Genomic DNA, 25,845 nt, shown 5'->3' with positions numbered 1-25,845 from the left:
TGATTTAAGGTAAATGCCTTTATAAACAGATCAGTTCAAATAATTGATATGTGATTTGGCCACTGTGGTTCTAAAGAAATGTACAAACCCCTGTATGTCTCTTTTATAATAAAATACCATCACAGATTTTACACTCCTGGTTTCTGGCATCAATTCAGCCTCTTATGATAGGTGTTACTAAAAACCTCTGAAGTGCTTGTTTGTACATGCCAAATTTTCTTTAATATGCCAACTGATAAATAATTCCACTCTGCAATCTTTCAAAGGAAAAAAATGACAAAATAGAAAAAAAATGCCCTAAAAGTGAAGTAAAAAGCAAAATAAAATGTTTTTCACATTTCTTTTTCTTTTTTTTTTTTAAATGAAGCAAATGGAATATGGCTCAGGATCTCCACCTAGTGGAATCTTTCAAGTGGCAACTTATAAAATCTAAAACACAAGAAACGTGGGGATGGAGCCATTAACTCAGATGAGTGATTTTCTTTTCTTTCTACACAAATGTATTTACTGAGGGTTTGATACAATAAGTCAATGTTTCTTTTTAACTGAAAAGGTTCACATTTACTAGGTTATTATTAAAAGACTTTCTCCACTAAGATCTCTGACTCTTGAAAGCTATTTTTTTTGTCACATCGTAGGTAGGTTACTTGGGTTCTTCCTCCTTTCCTTTGCCAAATTCATATTAAAAGATTTCACTGCTTTAAAAAAATTCCACTCTGACTGGGTAGGGAAAGGAACTGCTGCTCAGAAAAGACCATTTTTTCCTCTAGTAATTGTCATCAAAAGTTTGATGGAGAAAGTTGCTGATAGTATCTAACAATTGATTTAAGTGCTCTCAGTTAGGTTAAAAAGACATAATAAATCATGGGGCTTCCATTTACTTCTAGGGTGAATACAGACTGTTTCTGTGTAGCCAGCTGGAGAAATTTCAATGACAGCATGTCGTTTTACAGACAGACCACTTCTGAGCTTTTTTCCCCTTGAAAAATAAAAAATATGCAGTATAAGTCACACTTCCACAAGTAGTACAAACTGCTGCCCTCAGAGTAGTTTCTGGAGAACCTCTGGGTACATAGCTACCACCTCATGTGACCAGCCCAAAGCTATAGAAAAGCTAAGAATTTCCTTGCTGAATCTTCCATCTTCTTTTTGTTACATTGGTATTTTGTTTCAGGCACCTGAGTCCATCAGCAATAATTCCTGAGAGATCACTGAACTAAGAGAAATCCCTGTTGTCTAACTCCTCAGTGTCAGACTTTATGAGTCTGTCATCATTCTATCCATATGCTGCATAGAAAGATGTGAGGAGCATTTGGGGTTCAATAAGCATCTAGTTATAGTTATACTACTCAATAGGCTTGCTGTTTATTCATCACCAGCACATCATATTTGGTATATAAATGCTTATTAAATTGAAATAAATAATATTTAACTTACATTATAATTTTTCTTTATTAAAAAAAGGTATCAATTGTCACTTGGGACTAAAGACTGCTACCTATAAAAGTTATAAGTCTGTGATCAGTGTATAAATCTGTGGTTCATAGTCACCCTAGGCTCTATTTAGCCAAATTCAGTATTACTTTCATGTTAGATTTGAGTTTTTATTTAAGATGCATGATGAGATAATTGCACTAATGGCTAAACTTCTTCATCCTTCCATTCTTTTGCTCTCTTTGCACCTCCCTCTCACTCTGCCTGTGGCCTCAGCCATGTGGCTTGTTGGCCAATGGGATATTAACAGACTTGTCTCAAACAGAGGCCCAACAAGGCACCTGCACATTTCTGTTCCCTCTTGCAAACTTCTGCCATCACCATGAAAACATGCCTAGATAAGACAAATTGGCACAAGAAGAGCCAGCCAGCAGAGCAAAGCCTGAATTGTGGACAATCAGGTTCTTAAGCTATTAATATTTTAAGCCAGTGAGTTTTGTGTGGTTTGTTATGTATGCAGCATTATAGAGAAAACAAATAACTGATGGGGATGCACATTCAGTTTTGGAATAGCTTAGGGGTTAACCAGAGGAAGTTCTTATTGGAAAACAATAATCTTTGAGCAAAGGAGAACTATAGTTTGGGATATGAAAGATGAAAGCGAGAGGAGACAAAGGTATGAAAGTTCTTTATGGGGAAAGTTCTTCATGTCAACTTCATAAGTTGACATTTTAAGAAAGTTGAAAAGGATATAATATCAGACAATAAAGTCAGAATCAATATAACCATACTTAGCTAAAATGTAGGGAAGAAAAGGATTCTGATGGAGGAAAGTGGCTACCACCCAATATTTGCTCCTATTACGGATTTTAAAATAATGAATTTCTTTTAAAAATTGCAAATAGATCATTTCTACAACTAGGTCTTGGGGTTTTATTTTTAGCTGTAAATGGAGGGATATACTAGAAGAGTTCCAAAGCTTCTTCCACATATCCCATAATTATATTATTTTCATATACTGATTTATCATTTTGTGAAACAAACCTTAAAAGGCATTGTAGCCATCCTACAAATTGCTATATGCAATAAGACAACAGGATTGATAGAATTAAGATCACTATGATCTGGGTGTGCTGAGCTGAAGAATACCTCTTGAGAATTACGCTAATAATATGGTTAGGGAGTTGAGAATACATGTCTCATTTAGAAGGCAAGCTCCTTGATTGGATCTCTGGATATTTCTGCAGGGAACAGAGTGAAAGAACTGAAGTTTGACCAGAATAACATGGGAAATTTCATGCCTGTTATTCATGTTAGGGTATCTTCAGATGGGACTGAGTAACAAGAACCTTGAATATTCAGATGATCTCTCACCTATATGCAATTTCCCATACTGAGTAAATTTACTTACTCCTTCTTCATCATGTACACATATGAAATGGCACTGCCCTTAAGGTGATTTGGTTACTGAAATGAACAATGTGTGTGTGTGTGTGTGTGTGTGTATTTGTAAAGTGGAAAAATAAATTTCAAGTGTGGAAAAATAAATTAATTTCAAGGGCTGCTTTAGCTGCCTACTGTGTTTTGAGAGAAGAGAGATAGTTTCATGGGCAAATGTCTCATTAATCTCGACTAGAAAACTTTCTGTGACCAGGGACCCATCTCATTTTTATATACCTGTAGCATTCAAGCCCATTGGAATGAACACTGTAGACCCTCAATAAATATGTTCTATTGTTTCTCCTCTTTTGTGGTAAAGAACTTTTAGTGCATCCTTAGTATTATAGAGGTGAGATGGTTGAGAATGTCTTCAACAGTAAGTACGAATCATCCTCCATCCTTTATAGTATGATTTTTTTTAAAAAAAATTCAATGAATATTTAGAAATAACAACTTATTTCCATAATGAAATGGCCATTTAGATAGAGGTCTAGTTTCCCAATTATCTTTATCATTTCATGTATTTCTATGACACCTCTCTATCTTTTAACCTAAAGATTATAAACGGGAAACTTAATGATTTAGAATTAACTATACAGGCAGTAATTATATATTTCTAGTCTTTCACTCCCTAATGATCAAAGTATGTTCTCTTGAAAAGAGCTGGTATGAATTCTAATGTTTGTCTACTTGTTGCAAAGTGTGTACCAGGCATTAAAGATAAATAGATAACAGCTACAGAGATATGCTCCATATCTCTGTAGCTGTTATCTATTTATGCTCCCATTTGTCCCTCCAGCTGAACTTCTCCATCTTCTTTCCATTACCCTCTTATTTTTATACCACTTCCTTTTCATACAACTGTCATATATCACTTTCATACAACATTCACTTGCCAATTATACACACATGAGGGGCTTTTCTCTAAATGACTCTCAGGCAGAAGAAAAAAAATCCATACAAACATTTCTACCCATAAATAATAGTTATGAATGTGATAATAAGCAACCAGAATACCACAATGTTCCTAGCATTGTCCTAAGAATTTTGCATATATTAATCATTTAATCTTCACTACAATCAGTGTTGTATTTTATCCCCAAGTTATGGATATTCAAAAAGTTGTTCAATTTTTAAAAATTTTTTATTTATTCATTTGACAGAGAGATTAGAAACAGTGAGTGAATATAAGGGGGGAGCATCAGGCAGAGGGAGATGGAGAAACAGACTCCTTGTTGAGCAAGGACCCAATGTGGGGCTCCAACCGAGGACTTAAGGATCATAACCTGAGCCAAAGGCAGACACTTAACCACCTGAGCCACCCAGGCGTTCCTGCGTCCCCCCCCCCTTTTTTTTTTAAGAAAATTAAAGATTGTTCTCTCGGAATCAGATGTACCATATCCCCCTGAGCGTGTGATTCTAGTTCTAGAACATTACATAAAAGGTATTGGAACTGGATGGTGTGTGTACCTCATCTAAACCATAGGGGAAACTGGTTTGAGATACGAAAAGGCTTTAGGTAAAAAGAGCTTCTACTCATGCATATAAAAAGAAATACAGATTCTATATAGTGTAGCTACTGAGATAATCAAGGCTATGCATATGATGGATACTTTAAAAGTAATTGTTGAATGAATGGTATGATTATGTTTTCATTCAGCAAAATATGGAAGCTAATGAAGAGAAATGGGATTTCTTAGCCAAGTTTCCAATTCCAGAATACTAATGCTATTTTATTTAAAACACAATTAGATTCTTACCTCTGTGCAACAGTTAATATGAATGTTTATATGTTATTACTTTGAGAAAAAGGTTTCAGATTAAATATGAAGTGCTTAAAAAAATAAGATCTTTTATTTTGGTATAAAAGGTTAAGCAAGGTTTACTAGTTAAGAGTTCACGTATCCACTCATTTGCCCCCATTTACTGTTTGTGTGACTTTGGCCAAATTATTTAACTTTTCTAAACTTTGATTTCCTCATCTGTAGAATGGGAAGAAACAACATGATAGAGTTATCATATTAAAGGAGAAAATATATGTAAAATACTTAGCAACTGACACATAGGTGGATACACTAAATACTGTCACTACTAGCAACTGAAGATGAAACAGCAGTCGCCAGGGGCACCTGGGTGGCTCAGTGGTTGAGCATCTGCCTTTGGCTCAGGTAGTGACCCCAGGGAACTGGGATCTAGTCCTGCATCAGGCTCCCCACAGGGAGCCTGCTTCTCTCTCTGCCTAGGTCTCTGCCTCTCTCTCTCATGGATAAATAAATAAAATCTTAAAAAAAAGAAACAGTAGTTGCCAAAGTAAATGAGAGCAAAATTATATTTTATAATCTTAAAAACATAGGACTGGTATCTTTAACTCTCACAGCCGCAACTTGCTTTGGACTCTGTATAGCATCATGGTTTTTCTATATTCAGAGACCTAAATGTCTCTTTATTCCCCTCCATGGATTTATACAATCCTTACCCATGTTAACATGATTGAAAACAAGCCCATGTTGAATTCAGTTGCTGATACCAGCCCAGTCTATTTAATGTTTTATTCTTCAGTCCCTAAGGTATTCTTCCGAAACAAAAGCAAAACCAGGAGAAAACATTAGAAAATGTGAGAACTGTTTCTTTTCCACACTATACAATAAATGATTTCTTTTGCTATTTTCCAAGAGTAGCCCCCAAATCTCCAGGAAGCTGTACTAACTTGTAATTCCATGTTAGCTAATGAATAAAAAGTACATACGAGCATATAAAAAATAAAAACTATAGCAGCAAGTTAGGCCAATAGTGATGTGAGGGGTACTCCAGGAAAAGGTCAATAAAGCACGGCAATCTGTGTTAGATAAATAAGAGCATATGCTCTGGCTGCAATTCAAAACCTTTCCCCTCATAATATGACATAGAGATGGATGGTGTTTACATGCAGAATTCACTCATTTGAGTGCAGAGATAAGATATGCCAAAAGGTGTGTGGAATTCATAGGGAACTAGCTGCAACTATGGTCCTTTTTTTCTTTGAGTCAAGGGAAGGTGTATCTGAATGCAAGTAAGTATAAGTGCTTGTGGTAGTGTGGAATTCATTTTAACTATGTAAAGAATATAAATTGTTTTTTTCTCATTGATGCTTTATCACTCATAATAAATTACTTGCAACATGTCATGTGTCTCGAAGAGGAGAACTCAACCTCATAGATATATAATTTCTTCACAAGTTATTCTATAAAATTTAATGTTATCCTAGTAAAAGCATCTAGTTCTGGATGATTTGGCTATGAGATTAAACAAGCGATTCATAGGTTAATATTGAAAATAAACAAGCAAGAACAGTCAGAAAAATTCTAGGAAAAAAGGGAAGAGACACTAGATCTATCATATATTAAAACCTATTCCAGTGCCATAACAATTAAGATAGTGAGGCAGGGTACTGAAAAAGAGACAATTAATAAATTACATTGTTCAGGAACAGGCCCAAATAAATTTTTGAGTATGGCATATGAGAAAAATCACATCTTAAATAGATGAGGAAAAGATGCACTGTTCACCAAATGTTATAGGAATAAATGGATAACTATCTTGTGTGTGAGGTTGGAAAGAGGGTAAAGTTAGAACCTTATATCACAACTTTTGTACCTACGAGAAATCGGAGATAGACAAAACAAAAATCCAAACACAAACCAACAGACATGAAAGCACCTAAAGCAAGCAAGGAAAAAAGTTTTAATAAAATTTAAGACTGGAAAATGTCTTTGTAAGAATGACCTAAATCTTAATAAAATACAATATTGATAACTAACACCAATTTTATTTATTTTTTTAAAAGATATTCCTGGCAGGGAAAAGCCTTCATCATAAACAAATGACAAACTGGGTGAAAAATATTTGCAACTCACATCACAATGGACTTTTCTCATTGAAGTCTAAAGAGTTCTACAATTCAATAAGAAAAAGACAAAATAAAATAGGCAAAAGATAAGGGTCATTCACTTAAAGAAAATATAAATGGTTCTTACATAAATTTCAAGATGCTCAGCCTTATAATAAAAGAAATGGAAATGAAAACTACAAACTATTATTCTGCATCTATCAATATGACAAAGATCAGATCAAAAGGTGTGTAGAAGAAAAAAATGCCTCCCCTATAGTGTTGTACTTGGATTCTTGATTTCAAGTACACATTACATTATATTCCAGGCTGCCATGACAAGATACAACAGCCTGCAGGGCTTACATAACAGATGTTTATTTCTCACAATTCTGGAGACTGGGAAGTCTAAGATCAAGGTGTCAGCAGATTCGGTTCCTGGTTAAGAGCTTGCTTTCTGGCCTGGGGATACCTATATCCTCATGACATAGAGAGCTCTGATCTCTCTTCCTCTTCTTAGAAAGACATTAATCAAAAAAAAAAAAAAAAGACATTAATCTCATCATAGGGACCTCACCTTCATCACCTCATCTAAATTTAATTATTTCCCAAAGGTCTCACCTCCAAATGCCATCATTATCAAGGTTTATAAGGCTTCAACATCCTTAACTGAGGGGTGGGAGGGCATACAAACATTCAGTCCATAACAGTACAACAATGCAAAGAAGCAAGGGGATCTCATAACAGGTCTGAATTGTGGCTTATCAGTGGCTGATAAGAGCAACGGTAGGGAATAGAGAAAGGAATGTTCTCTAAATAGAACCAATATTCACTGAATGCCAACCATATGAAGATGCTGTCCTTTGTGATATTTATTTTGGTTTTTTGACATTTTGAGTAGGATTCTTATTCAATTGCATCTAGTGCACAGTGTATACAAAACAAGGGCAATGATGGAGAGACTAGAATGAGTGAAGCTTGTCTTTCCATATTAATAATATTCTTGATAGTCACACAAACATACACGGAGACAGACACCCTGAGCTTACAAGAATAGATGCTATGGGGGGAAAGGCTGAGATCTCAAGTTCAAGGACAACTAAAGATACTGAATCAGAAGTTATTTTTTATATGGAACTGTCCCATTTAAGCCTAACTTGTAATTGAATTTCCAGGAAATGAATTAATTATAGGCAGGAATCTTATTGACTTTGGGGTGGATACAGTTAATAAGACATTATGATTTCTACTCTTGTTGCCTTTCCTTGTCATATATTTTGCTGTGAAAGAAATGACTCAGACTTTTTTCTCTTCTTGCATCACTTGAAGGTAGCCAGTCAAGGACTTCATTTCCTCTTTTCACTTACCAGGGGGCAGAGGAGTAACTACATCCCATTTCTGAATTGATAGGACAAAATAGCTTCCTTTCCAGACTACCCACCAGGCTGGGCAGCAGAAATGGAAGAAGAAATGCTCAAGGATGGCCAGATGGTCCTGCTGAGCCACAGCTGGGCTTTAGACCTGGACAGATGGATCCAAGGCAGCCTCAGAGGACCCTGGGAATGTGTGTGTGTGTGTGTGTGTGTGTGTGTGTGTGTGTGTGTGTGTTGGGCAGTGGGGGACAACATAATGTTTCCCATAGGCCCTAGAATGGTACACACATGACTTACACTCCTGGCAGCCCTGGTGAGATTTTGCTGCCAGGACAAGTAAGGGTATGAGAAGTGAAACATGTGGACCAATGCCTGAAGTCCAGACTGGGGTGTCTTTGTGAACATCAGCATATCCAAATAAAATCCAGGAGGCTCCTGCCCCTGATACCCCCTGCTTCAAAATCTTCTAGTATTGGACACAATCCCAGGGAGACACATTTAGTTTCAGCCACCCAGAATATTAGAGCCTCAAAACAGAAACTAATTTTAGTTATAGAAAAAAAGTAAAGAAAATTTTATTTCTGGCACATTAAAGCTTGTGGATTACAAAACAGTCAGTAGAATTCAGTATAGATATTTGAGAAGAAAGGTTGTAGTTAAAAGGGCCTTAAATTCCAGGTTAAGTCATGTGTGGTTTATTCTGTAAGCCCAGAGGCTCTGTGGTTGTTTCTGAGCATGTTCTCTGCTTTGTTGTTATCTGAAGTGAAAAGCAGATCCTGCAAGAAACCACAGCACTTTAAACTCTACTAGTTAAATACTTCAAAAGACCTTTTCACCTCAAAATAAGAGTAGTGACCACTATTGTGAAGAGCTAATAAGCAAGCTGGTTAGTTGCTCCAAAGATCAGTTTGTGAAAAACTGCCAGTTCACCAAGTTATATTAGAAACATTCGTGGCATCACCGTGGTCTCCAAGAGGCCTTTACTAACTTTTTAAAAAATATAATTTAAGTATTTCTATATTTCTATATTAATTTAATATTTAATAATGCATTTGACAATGGACTCACAAAAATCCTGAAATATTAATTGTTGGTTCTCATGAGCCAGTATAAGCTACACCAGGGTGCCACTGATAATCACCCTATCCCTAGCATGGTGATTGCCACTCGGTAGGCGTTTTACATGTTTGGTGGGTGAATTAGTTCATTAGTTAATGAGTAACTATCGGAGCCCAAAAGTTTTCCAAATGCAAATGCAATAAAACACTCAGGTTTGTTTAAAATCACTTTAGGGATATATAAGGTGTAATCCTTCCAAGTAAGGCAAAAAGACATATAAGGCAAAAATTTTGTTTTGTTGGTATCAATAAATAATCAACTGATAAATTCTATCTTTGCCACTATATAACATCCATATAGCTTAACAGCTGCATATTTTAAAAATTGTATTTATTTATCTGAGAGAGAGAGTGAGTGCATGCAAATGGTGGGGACGGGGGAGGGAGAGAATCTCAAGCAGACTCCGCACTGAGTGTGGCACCTGATGTGGGGCTCAATCTCACCTGACACCATGACCTGAGCCAAAACCAAAGGTTGGAGGTTTAACTGATTGGGTTACCCAGTTGCCCCTAAGAGTTGGATTTTAAGCTCAGTGAGATATAATAACCAACTGTGGCCCAGTCATTTAGCCTTTCTGGGAAAAGCATGTTGTTTGGGGGCCTTCACTGGTACCAGTGATGTCTTTTATTTCTTAAGTTGAACTAACTTAAGGGTTTATAGGTGTTTGGTTTTTTATTATGCTTTCATAATTTCAGGTAGGCATAGAGTATTGGTTAGGAGCACAGACTGAAGCCAGATGGCTTGGGTTCGAACCTCAGTTTTTTATACTTACTGTGCATGTGACACCTGCCATGATACTTATTTCCTCTGATCTGCAATCTCCTCATCGGCAGGTTGAGGACAACACTACCTGCTTCATTGGGTATGTGTGAAGATTGCATATGTTAAGATATATGAAATGCTTAGAACAAAATACATAAAAGGTAGCCTAAAAGTGTTAGCTATTAATTTTTTATGTGAATCGTGTATCATATTATAAAGAAGAAAAAAAATACAATTTTTAAAAATCCAAAAGTTGAACTACATATTGTAGCAACATTTTCTAATTGTAAAAAATTCTACTCACATTTGCCCATTCTGAGTCTTTCAAATTGACCTAGTCCATGTGGATAAGCCCACCTGAAGGCTGAATGAAAATGCCCCAGTGTGTTCCCACCCCCTTCTCGGACCCACTTAGCCTCCTCTCACTCACCTTCTCCATTCTTTTCTCCTCAGCTTTCCTGTCTTCACAAACCCCACTGCAACCCTTCACCATGGACCTTTGTCCCCACCTGGCCTAGAAAAGGTAGTCTGGAGTTAAATTTCTCAGTCCCACTACTAACTTATGTGAAGGACCCCAGGTCTCAGGCCTCTGATCTCATTAGCCTGAGAGATAGCAGCACCTCTTGGGACCCACCCCTACCAGTCTTGACCCTCAGAGGCCCCTGCCTGAAGGGGGATAGGAATCAAATAACATTTAAAGCCTGTATATGCAAGTATGAATAGACGGGAGATGTAATTTTAGCCCTGGGAAGACCTGAAGGTAACAGGGAAATGAAGAGGAAAAGCATTGGACTAAATTCAGAGTTAACGAGGTCAAGTGAAATGATGCTTATACAGTATCTGGCACTTAAGAGGTATTCAATAATTAATACTTTCCTTGGGACACAGGAGAACTGAATAATAAATAGTTCACTACTTTCAAGTCTGACTAAATCATTTATCACCTCCAGATAAAGTTGGGTGGTTAGATTAGTTGATACCTAAAGCAACTCTGCTCAAAAATCATCAAGTATTTTCCCTCAGGCTAAAGTTTGACTATACATAAAGCCCAGGAATAAGAAACCACAAGCCCACTTGAGTTCGGTCAGTTCAAAACTGGTAAAATTGTGATTTATAAATTTTCCCACCAGAGGGCACAATATAAAAGCCAATGGCTGCTGTGTTACAGCTGGCGCAGCGTTTTACTGTGCATAATTATTTCATTCTGTTGATTTTGGAATAGAGTTTCAGCTTCCTAGGTGGTGAGAGTTGCCCCCTTCTGTTTAACATCCATTTTAATATAATCCACAATCCATTCTTCACATGTTTAGGATTTGCCTGAGTCTGAAACCTGCAAATAATTTTACCAAAAAGGCTATTCACATCTGCTTATTGAAACAGACCTTTTTTAAACTTCCAAATTTTCTTTCCAATAGGCAAGACATTATAACTTTGAAATGCTCTTGAAATGTAAAGTTATGATAACACACCGTGGTGCTTTTAAACACTGCTAAAATCTGACTTCAACTTTGTGTGGATGTTAGTGGTTAAAAAGCATGGGTGTAGCTTTTCCAATTGTTTTGTGCTCTAAATCTAGTTTATATGCAAATCCTTGGGACACTGAAGAAATGTGCATGTCCTTACATGCTCTAAAGAAAATCTATCACCTTCAAAACTTTAATGTAGGTTTTTTAAATCAAAAACAGCACATTTTATTTTATTTTATTTTTAATTTTTATTTATTTATGATAGTCACACAGAGAGAGAGAGAGGCAGAGACACAGGCAGAGGGAGAAGCAGGCTCCATGCACCAGGAGCCCAAACGTGGGATTCGATCCCGGGTCTCCAGGATCGCGCCCTGGGCCAAAGGCAGGCGCCAAACTGCTGTGTCACCCAGGCATCCCCAAAACAGCACATTTTAAAACTAATTTACCGTTCCTTTCTGCTTTCTCAAAATATGTGTTTATTTAAAATATTGGCAGTTTGAAGTGATTTTAATACATATAATTGCAAACTATATTTTATTCCTATCCTTTGAAGGAAATAGGTATAAAGATCATTATTAAAGTCCTTTCCAATCTTTGTGTCAGAGGAATTTTCCCTGTCTCTAGTCATACCAAATTTTGTTAGGGGCATTTCTCCCTAGTATGAGACATTTTTCATTGTGATTTAATGGACTCATAGTGCAGTTGTAGACTAGTGAAAAATCATGAAATCTTAACAGCAAAGCAGGTGGTGAAAATAAACTCTAAAGCATTATACAGTCAATTCCTTTATTTCTAAGAAATGTAATTTGTTATATTTCCTACCCTCCCCACCCCCTGCTCTTTTTAAAAGGAGAGAACAGGTAATATGTCATTTAAATTATATATAATATGTACATATTATTTATTTATAATATAAAAACTATTTCCCATGATTATAACTTCTATAGACTCATAGATTTCTATAAACTATGTAAATAGAGCAAAAAGTCTAAAATTCAAAATTATTTTTATTTTATTTTATTTATTAATTCAAATTAATAGAACAAAAAGCCTCATAAATATTATTAGATGTTAAAAAAATCTGAGAGAATCTAAATTGGGGGCTATTTTTCTACATCAGAATTCTTTTCAATCACAAGTAATCATTGAAAGCGATATTTTATTTCCCTTTCAACGTGAATGAATTTCACACCATGGTAGGAATGCTTCAACTGAGGAATGTCTATCCCTACATATGTTTGTTATTTTAGAAAGATGGCAAACTTTGAACACCTCGCATCATAAGAATTTGGTAAACTCACTTTTAAGGAGCATTAAAACCTGCCCTTGATGTAAAAATTATCTTTTGGAGAAACAACTCATAACATAAGGAACTGAATATCTACCTGGTAAAAGAAATTAATTTAGTTCTTTGGAAGTACAAACGGTGTGACTAAAGAGCATTTTTGTCACCTCTTCCTAGCTTCATTCTTTCCTCAGACATACCAGGCTGATACTGGTGTACCCATCACAGAGTTCATGCTTGAAGCTCAGTTCTACTGGGCCCTTCCTGAAAAACAGCTATTTCATTGAAAACTGGACAACCAGAGTTACTTGAAGCTCAACTGCCTGAAAAAAAAAAAAAAAACTTACTCAATATGGAAAACTTAAGGAAGGAAGGAATGCAGTTAACTCAGATTCCAGGTATTCCAACTGAATGAACTGCTTCCCTCTTCTCTCTGACACCAATAAAAGAAAACCTGAAGTAAAGTTACTTGAGTGAGAATCATTTTTTTATCAAGAATATCCTTCTAGAAAAAAAAAATGCCATCCCTTAAAAATGCTTGAGTAATTTTCTGATGAGCTTTAATGAAATTAAGATTTATTCTGAAAAACTAGTGATCTAGGGAACTTTAACCAAACTATTTTTCAAATCATAACCTAAAAATGATTTTCTAGCCATTTTCTTTTTCTATATGAAATGCCCCTACCATGAAAAACTCTTTGAACTGACCTCCCTGAGCAGTGCTTCTTAAACTCTCTGTGGCGAAGTAGCAATAATTAACCAATTGGTTACTGTTATTCAAAACTATTGCCACTAATACTTGTGTAAAATACAATAAAAATGAAATGCTGGATAAATGGTATTTTTATATTATACAAATACAAGCCCAGATATTTCATTATTAGATTAAGCAGATATAAAATGATTCTGGTAAATCACTGAGGACATTCCTAAAATGCATATTCTCAGTTTTTGTGACTTATTCCTCTCATTCTAGTATCGTCTAGCCACAGACCAGCTCAGATCTGCAGACAGCACTTCCAATAGCATTATGTTGATGGCTTTTCCTCTTAAAGTGGTAAAAAACTTGATGTGTTCTCCTAACTGCATTGTCCAAAGAGTACTGACACTATCCAAAATGTGCTTCAAAATATCTAAATAGCTATGAATAACTCAAGGTGTAAGTAAAGTCCCTTCCATCTTGTGAAACTTTAAAACAAAAATCTTGTAACTATTACTAAATGCTGAAATTCTTCAATAGGGGAGCAACTGAATAAGAAAAGGCTTTTGGAACTATATAACAATGCCTAAGTATGTCCCTGGTAAACTTATCCATTTGGGAGGCAGGGAGGAAGAGAAAAAGGAGGGTTGAAAATCTATGTAAGAAAATATCTTTAAAAATAGCTGTATTTTCCTAATCGGATATATGGAAAATTAGTTAAATTTAGAAGGAAAAAGAGAAAAATCTTTGGGGAGATTTTTGTACTTTTTTTTTCCAACAGGAAAACCAATTTCCTTACAAAAAGTTATTCATTACAAGTAGCCAAGCTAAACTGCACATCAGTTGAAGTAATGGATCAGTTGAGTCTAAGAAAAGATTAGAGACACAACTCCCAAAAAGTATAATTTGGGCTGTAATTGAGTGAGTTAATGCTAGTTGACTCGCAAGCTCTGTGCATGTAATTTACTCTAGAGGTTACCTAAATACAGTTCTCCAAACTTCTGTGAACATGGCACTATTACCACTGTGGGACTTTTACAGTGACATGAAGTTATACTTCCTGTGTCCCAAACAATTTCACTGTATTTATATTCATTTCTAGATCTAGCTCGGGGAGGCTTTTTGGGAAATCTCAAAGCCCAAGTGACTTGATGCACAAGTGAAATAATAGATATAAAAAAACAGTTCATTAAAAATTGAAAGTGGTGTATATATGTATGCATAGGTTTGTTATGTATATATATACCATATATATATTATATGGTTATTACCCCATCTACCATAAGTCTCAAACTTTACTTGTATATTGAGTGATTAACAAGAGAATGAATTTCAAGGAGGACACAGGTCATTGATACATTATAAAAAGCATTTGCAGAGATCTAAGAATTAGAAAAAATAAATACCATCCTCAGTTTTAATAAATATCAATGAACAGTATTGGAGAAAGTAATTCCTCTAACACTCAGTTGTCTTATCCATAAAGTAGGATAATTTCTGTCCTTACCTATACTGTATGCTTATGAAATGCAAATGAAAACACTATATGAAGAGGATAAAAACTATGACAATAGTACATTTTGCCTATATTTCTAACATTAGAGTATCCTCTCTATATAAACAGTTCATTTTGAAATTCTTTCTTAAAGCAAATGGCATTCACAATAACCACTTTCCAAATGAGTCTCCATTTATTTTCCACTCTTAGACGATAATGTTTACCTTTTCCTACATTCTTAATTTCTCTCTGCTGGGATAAGGTTGTAATTGCATTTAGCTCTGTGAAGCACAGTGAGTAACTTATCAAATAATCAGGTTATTGATTTCTGTAGAGGCCTTAAATTTGTAACCTAGAATAAATACCTTTTTTTGCCTCCAAATTAAAAGCAACACCCTGACAATCATGTCAGCAACTTAGCTGTATATGTTGGAAGCCATTATTATCATAGCGATGGAGAAAATGATCTTCAGAAATGTGATTATTGAGGGACACCTGGATGGTTCAGTGGTTGAGTGTCTGCTTTTGGCTCAGGTCATGATCCTGGGGTCCTGGGATTGAGTCCTGCATCAGGCTCCCCACAGGGAGCCTGCGTCTCCTTCTGCCTATATCTCTGCCTCTCTCTGTGTCTCTCTCATGAATAAATAAATAAAATCTTTAAAAAAAAGAAAAAATGTGATTAATGAACCACAGTCAATTAATATAATACATTGACATATGAACATATGAACATTTCGTGAAATCTCTTATCCACTCATGACTTTATCAATAGGGTAGTTTGGACACTTAGGAGAGGCAAGACCCTCAAGAGGGCTAATATCCATTCCGTAAAATAGAAGTAGTAAAGTTTAACTTGGGCAATTAAGAAATCTTTGGTCTCACAGCATCTATTCTAAGGCATTGGGAAGGAGACCACTGTATAGGTAAGGCTAACCAGAGGAAAAATTTTCCATTAGCCATAAGAGCCCAGCTTCAGTGCTACTCTTCAGATCCCTGATACACTGATAGAGACGAAGCGTATACTAAGGGCATTGCCAAACTGGTCAACAAAGGTACTACCACCAAAACAGATCAGGTGCACTTTGGGAGTTCATGAGCCTACAAGAATTAGAGTCCTAGGTTTATTTATTTATTTATTTTTTTCTTTATTTATTTATGATAGTCACAGAGAGAGAGAGAGAGAGAGGCAGAGACATAGGCAGAGGGAGAAGCAGGCTCCATGCACCGGGAGCCCGACGTGGGATTCGATCCCGGGTCTCCAGGATCGCGCCCTGGGCCAAAGGCAGGCGCCAAACCGCTGCGCCACCCAGGGATCCCAGAGTCCTAGGTTTAATGAGAACTAAAAGTCTCCAGTTTTCATCCAGTATTGGACCATGGGGGACATAGAAAATATCTGGTATATCCTATTTGCTGTCAGATAAAGAGGTTACGTTAAAGATTTATAATGTCGACATTCTTTTTTTAATTAACAGACTTTCTTTCTTTCTTTCTTTCTTTCTTTCTTTCTTTCTTTCTTTCTTTATTATTTTTGGGTAAGTTCAGATTCACACAAAGATTACATGGAAAGTATTCAACCTCTAAATATGTACCCATATAATCTCTCACTCCCACCCTCAGTATCCCCTATTATAAGCTAATATTGATACATCATTGGTTATTAAAGTCCATAGTTCACATTAGGGTTCACTCTTTGTCTTTGTGGACACTTTTTCTTAAGAACTCTAAGCTTCTACCATAAGTTAAAATACTCAGCAGGAGTCTATGCCATAAATAAGAATATTTATGAAAATATTTTGCTAACCTCTTTAGCATTCTAAGGAAAAAATTAAAAATTGTTTTGATAAAGTGAGGAAATTTTTATTATAGATATAAATATATATTCTTATGATGAGAAAAAATTTAATGGGGAATTAGGCTAATGAATGAGCTTAATGCAATATAAAGTACATGGTAATGGTTGGCACACAGTAAAAACTCAATAAATGCAAGCAATTGTCATCATTATAGTTAACACTTTTCATACTTGTAGAACTTATGTAAAGAGAGGGAAGGTGATATACGGTATCTTTGGGAATCTGAGGAAAAGACCGTGTAATCTATTTTACAAACCACTGGAACAGAGGTTCCAAAAAATAATCCAGTGAAAATCAGGTCAAATTCATATAGATGTTAAAATCACACTTACATATTGGTGGAAGAGAATGCAACCGCAGGAAAAAGAGTCAAGAATCATATGGAAATAACGACCGTAGGTACCTATGATCCAGTAGCATTGACCTTCAAGATTACACTTGCTCACTGAAGCTAAAACACTTACGTCATCTTTCATATGCATGATTCTGTTGATAATGTAGCTTGCCTATTGGAAACCTTTATAGCTACCTCTCATGCAGTGGGATTTAGTAAGTAAGGGTAAGATAGAGCAATAAAGCATCTCAGAATTGTAGTCAAGATTGACTTCTATTCCTTTTATTGGGGCCATTTCATTTTAATGACATCAGAATGTAATTGCTAAATCAGGTTGAGCGCCTCCCCCACTGGTAGTACTAAAGTCCCTAGACCAGAACACTGGGCTTTTCTCATTGACGGCTCTGTGTGCCTGACTGACAGTATTCTTCCAATTATCTTCTACATAATACACATACAATATTTGACCCGGACATGTGCATGGACACAGATTTACATATTAATCTTGTAGATGCAAAATAGAAAAATAATTGATTTGGTTTAGTTTCAAAGATACCTGAATAATATAGATTAAACGTAGGTTAAAATTACCTTGATTCTTATAAATCTGTCCTTACTAAATACTAAGCAAGGTATTAAACCTCTCTATCAGTTTGGGAGGATAGAATAGCAAATTTATCTAGGGCTTTTGGTAATATGCGGATTAAGATTCAGGAAGTCTGGGTTGAGACCTAAGATTACCTTTCTAAAGTTCCAGGTGCTGTTCCTGCAGGTCAATGGATGTAATTTAAGTTGCAATGGTGAGTGTAGCATACAAGCTCTGGAGTCAGTCACACCTTGGAAGTTATTTAAGCAATCTGAGATTCAGACTTCTAATTTTTAAAAAAGGCAATAATAGAAGTATCTATTTCTACTCGTGTTGTGAAGATTAAGTGAGATGATAAATGCAGAATGGTAAGTTCAAAGCCAGGAACATAGAAAATGGACCCAAAAGAGCTAGCTTTTGTTGTAACTTTTGTTATTTCTGTTACCTTTTTGTCAGTGAAAGGATAGGTATTTCTCAAATCTCATTAATTCATTGATCACTTGGCAATACACGAACTCTTATTAACTCCTACTAAAAAAGCATAACTAAGAGATTAAGTCTACTAGGGAACATAAAACAGGGATGGAAGAGAATAACACATGAGATCCAAACTGTATCAGATTTGACGGTCAAATGCAGAGTGACCTTATGGTTAAAGCCAAAAAGTGGATAATCACTCATAATGGCCTTTATTTTTCTAAATCTGTTCAATAGCCATGCCTTGTCAGTTGCATCTCCCCATCTGCTCTCAGCTCCAACCAAGTAGTCTCTGGATTTAAACAAACATCACCTCCTAATTGTTCTCTTGCGTACTACCTCAACTTCCTCTCATCCATTTTTATATTCTAGTCAGACTGACATTTTAGAAAATACATCTCCCCCATTTAGCACCCTGAAGCCTACAGAACCATGTCCAAACTCCCAAAGAAGGTTTACATTCAGAATCTAACTTCCCTCTCCACCATCTTTATCTCACACTGCTTCCTGTCCTTGGTCTGGTCTCCCTTGACAAAAGGCAGGACTGAAGTTCCATCTTGCTACTAGCCTCCCACATGCTATCCTCTTTGCCTGAAAGGGCATCTCCCAGATTTTTGCCTGGCTACCTCCTTTGAAATAAATTTAAGATTTCAGGTTAGCAGTCATTTCCCCAGAAGCCTCCTCCTGGCCCCTGAGTGTGCTCCCACAGCCCCTTCTACCTATCTCTTTGTAGCTCCTACCACACCAGACCCTACCTTCAAGCAGACCCTCCAACTCTATTTCTTTGCACCATTCACTTCTTGCTCAGACTCACTGTAGTTGTACTTTTGCCCCCTTCATAGACTATAAGCTCCAGGCTACCTGGAACTGGGCCATTTTCTTACTCATCACGCTGCTCAACTGCAATACTCAGAAAACAAAATGTTGAAAATGAAACCATTTATAATATTATACAATATTCCTAGGATTAAACTGAATAAAAGTTGTGCAAGACTCTTAGAGTGAAAACTTTCAATTTTTATTAAATGACTTACAGGAAACATAAAAGGGAGACACCAGATTTTAGGAACAAAAAGGCAGTATCATATATATGTCAGTTCTCGCTAAACTAATCTATGGATTTGATGCAATTCTAATCAAAATACCAACACGGTGAGTCAAAAAATTAGATAAGTCTAAAATTTTACAATAAAAGAAAAACATCCAAATAGTTATGATACTTATGAAGAATAATGTAGGGAAGGAGGTAAGATTTAGGTATTAAAAGTTAATTACTAAAAGGCAATAATAATTAAAATAGGATGGTATTGTCACAGGGCTAGAGAAATGATCATGAAGAAGTCTGACAAAAGTCAGCATTAGTGAGGATTTGGTGCAATGGAAATGCTTATACCTGCTGGTGGGGACATCCCTTGGGAAAACAATTTGGTTGCACATTCCATTCCAAATTCATTACTTAAAAGATCTTTTTACATGGGCCCCGGGGGTCTTGTACAGGAATATTCATAGACGGAAGCAACTCTGTCCATAGAATAGGTACAATGTGGAATATTCACATATTTGCATATTATCTATAAAAGTGAATGAACTATAGCTGAAAACCAAAATATGGGTGGATTTTTTTTTAAAAAGTCATGAGTGGAAAAAAAGTGAATGGCTTGACAACAAAGAGTACAATAATATTTTTATAAAGCTCCAAAGTACATGGAAACACTATAAGTAAAATTCAGGATAAGGTTTACCCCTAGGGATGGGAGATCATGGAGAATAGGGAGGAATATACACAGGTAAGTTTGAGAGTTTGGATAATGTAGTTTATGGTTAGGTGAAGAACTCATTGGCTTCCATTTTTAAGAAATTCTTCAAGACCCTGGAAGGGTGGAATAAAATCCATGTGGCATAGTTCCTTAACCTTATTTCTTCTTAAACTATTCAAGCAAAGTGAATAAGCTGCCAGGATCAAGCTTTTGCCCTCTCCAAAGCTACCCTCTTTTCCAGAACACCACCACCAGCCAAATGAATGTGGATGCAAACCAGGCTTGATGTGATAGCCCTTGACAAGGAAAGGGTAGCCATGGAAGAAATCCCCTCAGCAGAGATACTGTTGCATTTATGACTAATATGGCCACATTTCCGCCTCTACATTCTCTGCATCACTATGGTAAAAAGAGCAACTGGAGTTTCCGACTTAAACAAAACTTCTCCATAATTGCCTGCTCTATCTGAGCAAGGGCCAATTTTCCATGAATGTCCCCTAGTAGCATAAAATATTAGTGACTCATTCTCTCTACCTTATCTCCTTTGAGCTTTATATATCTATATCTTTCCATAAAAGTTTTATATCGAAACCTAGATAGAGCATTATAAGATATTTCTTAGTAAGTCACTTAAGTCATCAGGCTAGGAATTCATTATTACCACTTCCAGAATATCGGGAAGCCTAACAGAGAAAGCCAGTGAGTTAGGCTCTCTATGGTTGACTTGATTTTCCATCGTTTTCTTTTGTAGCCATAGACTTTATTCCAGGTTCTGAATCTCTCTTGCTACTGCAAGCCCTTACCTTGAAATCCCTGAAGATATTTTATAATTCCTTCCAGTGGTAGACCACAAATATGTGGCAAATATGACCACAATAATTCTTCCCATCCCTGTATGCATACTCCTTTGTAATGTGGCTTCATCATATCTCTCCATCAAGAGCTGAAACCTATATCCCCATGCCTTGAATCTTGGCTGCTCTTATGATAATCTTACCAATACATCATGATGAAAATGATATTATGTGACTTCTGGGACTGGACCTTAAGAAGTCTTGCATTTCTGTTCCTATCACCTTGGATTGCTGCCCTAAGACTACTATGGGAAAAAGCCAGGGTAGCCTCCTGGGAGATGAGAGGCTCCATAGAACAGAGCTGAGTCCCCAGATCAACTAGCCAATAGTCAGAATCAGCCACCAGACATCTGAGTGAGCTCATCCTGGACTACCTAATCCCAGTCAAGCACCAGATGACTGTGGTCACATAAGTGACGCAAGGTGAGAACCACAGAACTGCTCAACTGAGTGCAACCTAAACCAATTTTTTTTTTTTTCAACCTAAACTATTGAGCCACAAAATTGTGGATAAAATGGTTGTTGTCTTAAGCTACTAAGTTTTGGGAGTGTTTTGTTACAAAGCAATAGATAATTGATTATCTTTTATCCAAGGGGGGTTGTGTGGTGGTGGTGGTTGTGTGTGTGTGTGTGTGTGTGTGTGTGTGTGTGTGTGTAAAAGCTGGGCCACATTTACTATAGCTCTTCCATCAGATTTTGGACACATTGAGAAAAATTTTTAATTTGACAGTGCTGAAGAATGAAAGTGATCTGGAAAATTCCAAGACTTGACTATTTCATTTCAAAGGAATACTACAGCTAGAATCTTTTAGTAGGGATTATTTAATAATCAGACTTCTCAGTAAATTCTTTTTTTTCAGAAAGAGTATGTTTCAATTATTCTCATACATTTTTTCTTTCATTAGTACATTTATTTTTTTGCCTCAACAGTTTAATTTTTTTTCCTTCTGCATGATGTTCAACATTTCTTAATTTGGAGTTAGGTTTTATAGGCTTTCCTTCTTGATTCTTTCAGAATTTATTTTTTTCTGTCCTGTTCTGTCATTCTTATCACTGACATCTACGGGTGTGATAGTAGAACTAGACAGGTGACTAATGCAAAGATCCATATGGCTCTGACAACTCCTTTATCTCCAAGCTACTTCTCTGATGTTCTCCACAGTCCCCTCCATCCTACCTTTTGTTTCTTCTCGTCAAAAACTTCACTCTCCTCTCTACTGCCAGAAATACAGCCCATACATGCTGTGATATGGATATGAGAAACCACACTGCTAAGCAGCTTGGGCTATACTTGACAGATTAGAGATTATTTTTTCTTATTTGGCTGTGTCAGGGCAGCAGTGTATTTATTTTTCTCTTTGACACAAGTGACAGCTATTACTGTGCCAGCTCCGAATCTAGAGAATAAATGAATGCACAGAGGAGACATGGGGCCTTCCAGTCTGACTCAACACAGCCTCCCTGAGCTCTGCTGTTTTGCAGCCTACTGAAAATGGACTCTCAGGAAGCAGCAGCCCAGACATTGTCTCATGGGATGGTGAGAAAAACATGGTTGGGAGGGAGGGGGTAAGGGGAGAGGAAAAGGAAGAGAGAAGGTGGAGATATATGAGAGAAGAGAAGAAAAATATAGGGCTTTGTGGTTGATAAGAATGAACCAGGGGGATACTGGCAAATACACTCTTGGCGCCTTTGCCTCCCTGTTACTGCCTGCCAAACTGAGTTGTTCTTATTAAAACACACAAAGAGAAACAATAAAAGAATCAGTGTTTCCCAGAAATGGAAGTAAGCAGCATAATCAAGCAGAGTTTTATAAATGTTTTAAATAGCACCTTCTATTTGTTTTTTCTTTTATTTTCTTTTTAACATAATTGATACATGCAAGAAAATATATAGAAAATATATGCAAATTATATAAAACACCTGAAAACACACTCTAATCCATGAGCCAGAATATTACTAACAACTTCTTTCTTTTATGTTTCTTTCATCCCATTCTTTTCCCTCTCCCCCAGAAATAACCATTTCCCTGAATTTTTGTTTTTAATTCCCCTCCTTACTACACAAATGCATTTATGCCTTCTCACCTACATGCATGCACACTTAATACTGTTTAATCTTCATCATTTATGGACATTATAAAAATCTTGCCATACTACATGTAGTCTTATGGGACTGGATTTGTTGATCTTACATTAGGTTTCTGTGATTCATCCACACTATCATAAGCAACATTACTTCATGGTTTTTTACTGCTGGGTAATATCATGTTATACAGATTTAGTTGCTCATTCTCCTTTTAGTGGAGTATGAGTTGTTTTCAAGTTTTTGCTATTGTGAACAATGCTGCTACAAATATTTTTATGCATGTTTCCTAGTGCATATGTGCAAACTGTTCCCTAAGGAAAATTCCAAGAAACAGAGTTATAAGGCATATCAATATGAACAAAGTATATAAGAATATATTTATAAATTTAAAAATTATACATTCCTAGATATATACTTATATTTATACAAGCTAAAAAGTAATAAAATGTAATCCTGAAGAAGAGTATCCTTTTTGCCTTATCTTATGGGATACAAAGACTTATAATGAAACTATAGCAATTAAGATAGTGAGACAGTAGTGCAGAAATGGATTACAGACCAAATACAGAACCAGAAAAAATTAAGGGTCTAGAGAAAGAAACCACAGTACATAGTACGGGAGGCATAGTAGGTCCTGGGGAATGGCAGGACTAGACAATAAATGATGTTAGAATAATTGGTTACCCATCTGAAAAAGAAAAATTGGTTTTCTATTTCATATCATATGTAAAAACATCAGTTCCAGAAAACGAACTTACTGTAAAAGGCAAAACTTCAAAAACACTTCAGAAGAAAATACGATTCTAACTCTAGGGTGGGAAGGGATTTATTAAGCAAAACATAAAAATGCTACCCATAAAAGAAAAAATTTATAAATTTCACTACATTAAATTTCAGAACTTCTGTTTAATAAAGGACATCATGAACAAAGTAAAAGCACAAGACCAAAGTAGGAGAAAATACTTGCAACATATATAGCTGAATATGGGTTGACACATAAAAAAATATGGCAAATCAATGAAATATGAAACATAAAAAGTGTGGCAAATTAATGAAAATATGATAAAACAATTTAGCAGGAAAATGGAGAAAAGAATCTGAGCAAGTATCATATGAAAATATAATCAAGTTCATTAAGAATCAAGGAACTACAAATAAAGACCACAATACAATAATTTCATTTCACACCTATTAGATTGCCAAAAAACTAAGAGGAAAAACTGATACAACTGCTTTGGAAAATGATCTGGCATTACATTGTAAAAATAAATGTTCATTTGTAGATCCTACCACCTGGCATTTCCACCCTTAGGTATATACATGGGATGGCCACAGATTCTGGGAACACAGACAAATACATAATAACTGGTTTATTGTTACTATATTATAATACATGATAAAATAATAGTATGCATATTTCCAGACTTTATGACTCCCCTGAATGCAGCCTAGAGACTTCCTCAGTTCTAATTAAATATGGCAATATGTAAAATCCTTCCTGTCCCAACTACTTCTGCTCAGGCGCTTAAAAACATACTAGTTCTTTGTGTTTGTGGATAGCAATTTCCTAGAAAATCTGAATTAACAGTGAAATCTGTGCAGACCCTCTCCCATGAAAAATTCATGGGGAATTTAAAGGGGCTCACTGACTCCTTAAAGTCCTTCTGTATCACCTCAGATCCATGTTTTCTGGGTTAAGAGAGTTCCTAACTCTCTTGAATCATTCTCTTTCCAGGGCTAGAATTTAAGGAACTGAGGTATGCCTTAGCCTCCATCTAGGAACCATACCTGTTCAGGTTTTGACTCTAGACTAGAAAATGTGTTCCTTCTTCCAGGTTTAGGAATCAGCATTTTGAGAATACTAACACTCAACACACTTTATCCTAGTTAAGAATAGAATAGCAGTAATTTCACAACCAGCACCAAGGGTACTTAGGCCTAAAGGTCCCCAGGTCAGCAGGCATGATGATACCAGAAGGCAAAGCAAGAGCTTCCATGAGGCCCCTTCACTCATATGCCTGATGGACAGATGGGCAGTGTGAGGCTTAGTTTCTGTGGTGTGCATTTAAACACCCCAGTGGGAAAATCAATACTCCAGAGGAAGATAAATAATATAAACAACCTCACATTTATGAATCCAGGTTACCCAGAGACCAGCAATTCTAACCAAGTAAAATGAATTCATATCATCCCTCTAACTACCTCCATTAGGAAAAGACAGGTACCATTTCTACTTTGCAATTTTATTGCTCATTCTTAACTATTCAGATTTTTTATAATTGTCAGCCACCATGATAAGTGTAAGAATGTGAAATTATTGAAGATATGGTCTGTCTGACAGATATAGTTACCAATAGTAAAACACTATAGAAATGTAAAGTATCATATTAGGAAAAGAAGCAGGATAAGGAGATTCTAAGATTATGTGTTTTGAAGTGAGACTGGATCTGCCATTTACTACCATTCACTTATCGTGCAATCCTGGGCAAATCTCAGCCTCAACATCCTTCCATGTCAAGTAAGGTTAATGATAGTACCTATCTCACAGAGGCATTGTGATAATAAAATGAGACAATGTCTGTAAAAAGCATAGGTCAGTGTCTGGCACATGAGATGAAATTTAAAAAGTAAGCTATTCTTAAAATTAACACCTCATTCTTCATCATTTAGATCCATATTCCTTTCTCCAAGTATTTTTGAAATTATGGAATTTAACTCCTCACTAACAGAAAAATTAAAACAATGTAATTTTCATTACTCTTAAGGAAGCATTTCATTGAAAATAGTAAGTTCTAAAGACAAAATGTATGTGCTGACAGGAAGCATTAGGTAGGTTGTCCTTGTGATGATACATCTGTGTCATACACAAGGGTAGAGACATAGGGCCAAAGATAAAGGAATAGTCTCCAAACGTGGAGGAGATGAATAGAGAAATATTTTAAATATATGGGTTTTAT

At 36.0% G+C, this 25,845-nt stretch overlaps 1 protein-coding gene and 1 long non-coding RNA gene across 11 annotated transcripts in view; one reads left to right on the top strand and one right to left on the bottom strand.

The window, feature by feature from the left end:
• Positions 1–25,845, bottom strand: part of SLC9A9 (solute carrier family 9 member A9) — a 654,903-nt gene that overhangs the window by 460,074 nt on the left and 168,984 nt on the right. The gene's annotated exons all lie outside the window — the stretch shown is intronic.
• LOC144293772 (uncharacterized) lies at positions 4,321–13,195 on the top strand. The gene is made up of 3 exons (XR_013361059.1): positions 4,321–4,393; positions 10,447–10,516; positions 12,922–13,195. It is a non-coding gene; the product is annotated as an uncharacterized LOC144293772 (long non-coding RNA).

The sequence above is a fragment of the Canis aureus genome, chromosome 22 (assembly GCF_053574225.1).
Source record: "Canis aureus isolate CA01 chromosome 22, VMU_Caureus_v.1.0, whole genome shotgun sequence".
NCBI lineage: Eukaryota > Metazoa > Chordata > Mammalia > Carnivora > Canidae > Canis > Canis aureus.
Note: the sequence above shows the minus strand (reverse complement) of the source record. Positions and strands in the feature narration are given on the sequence as shown.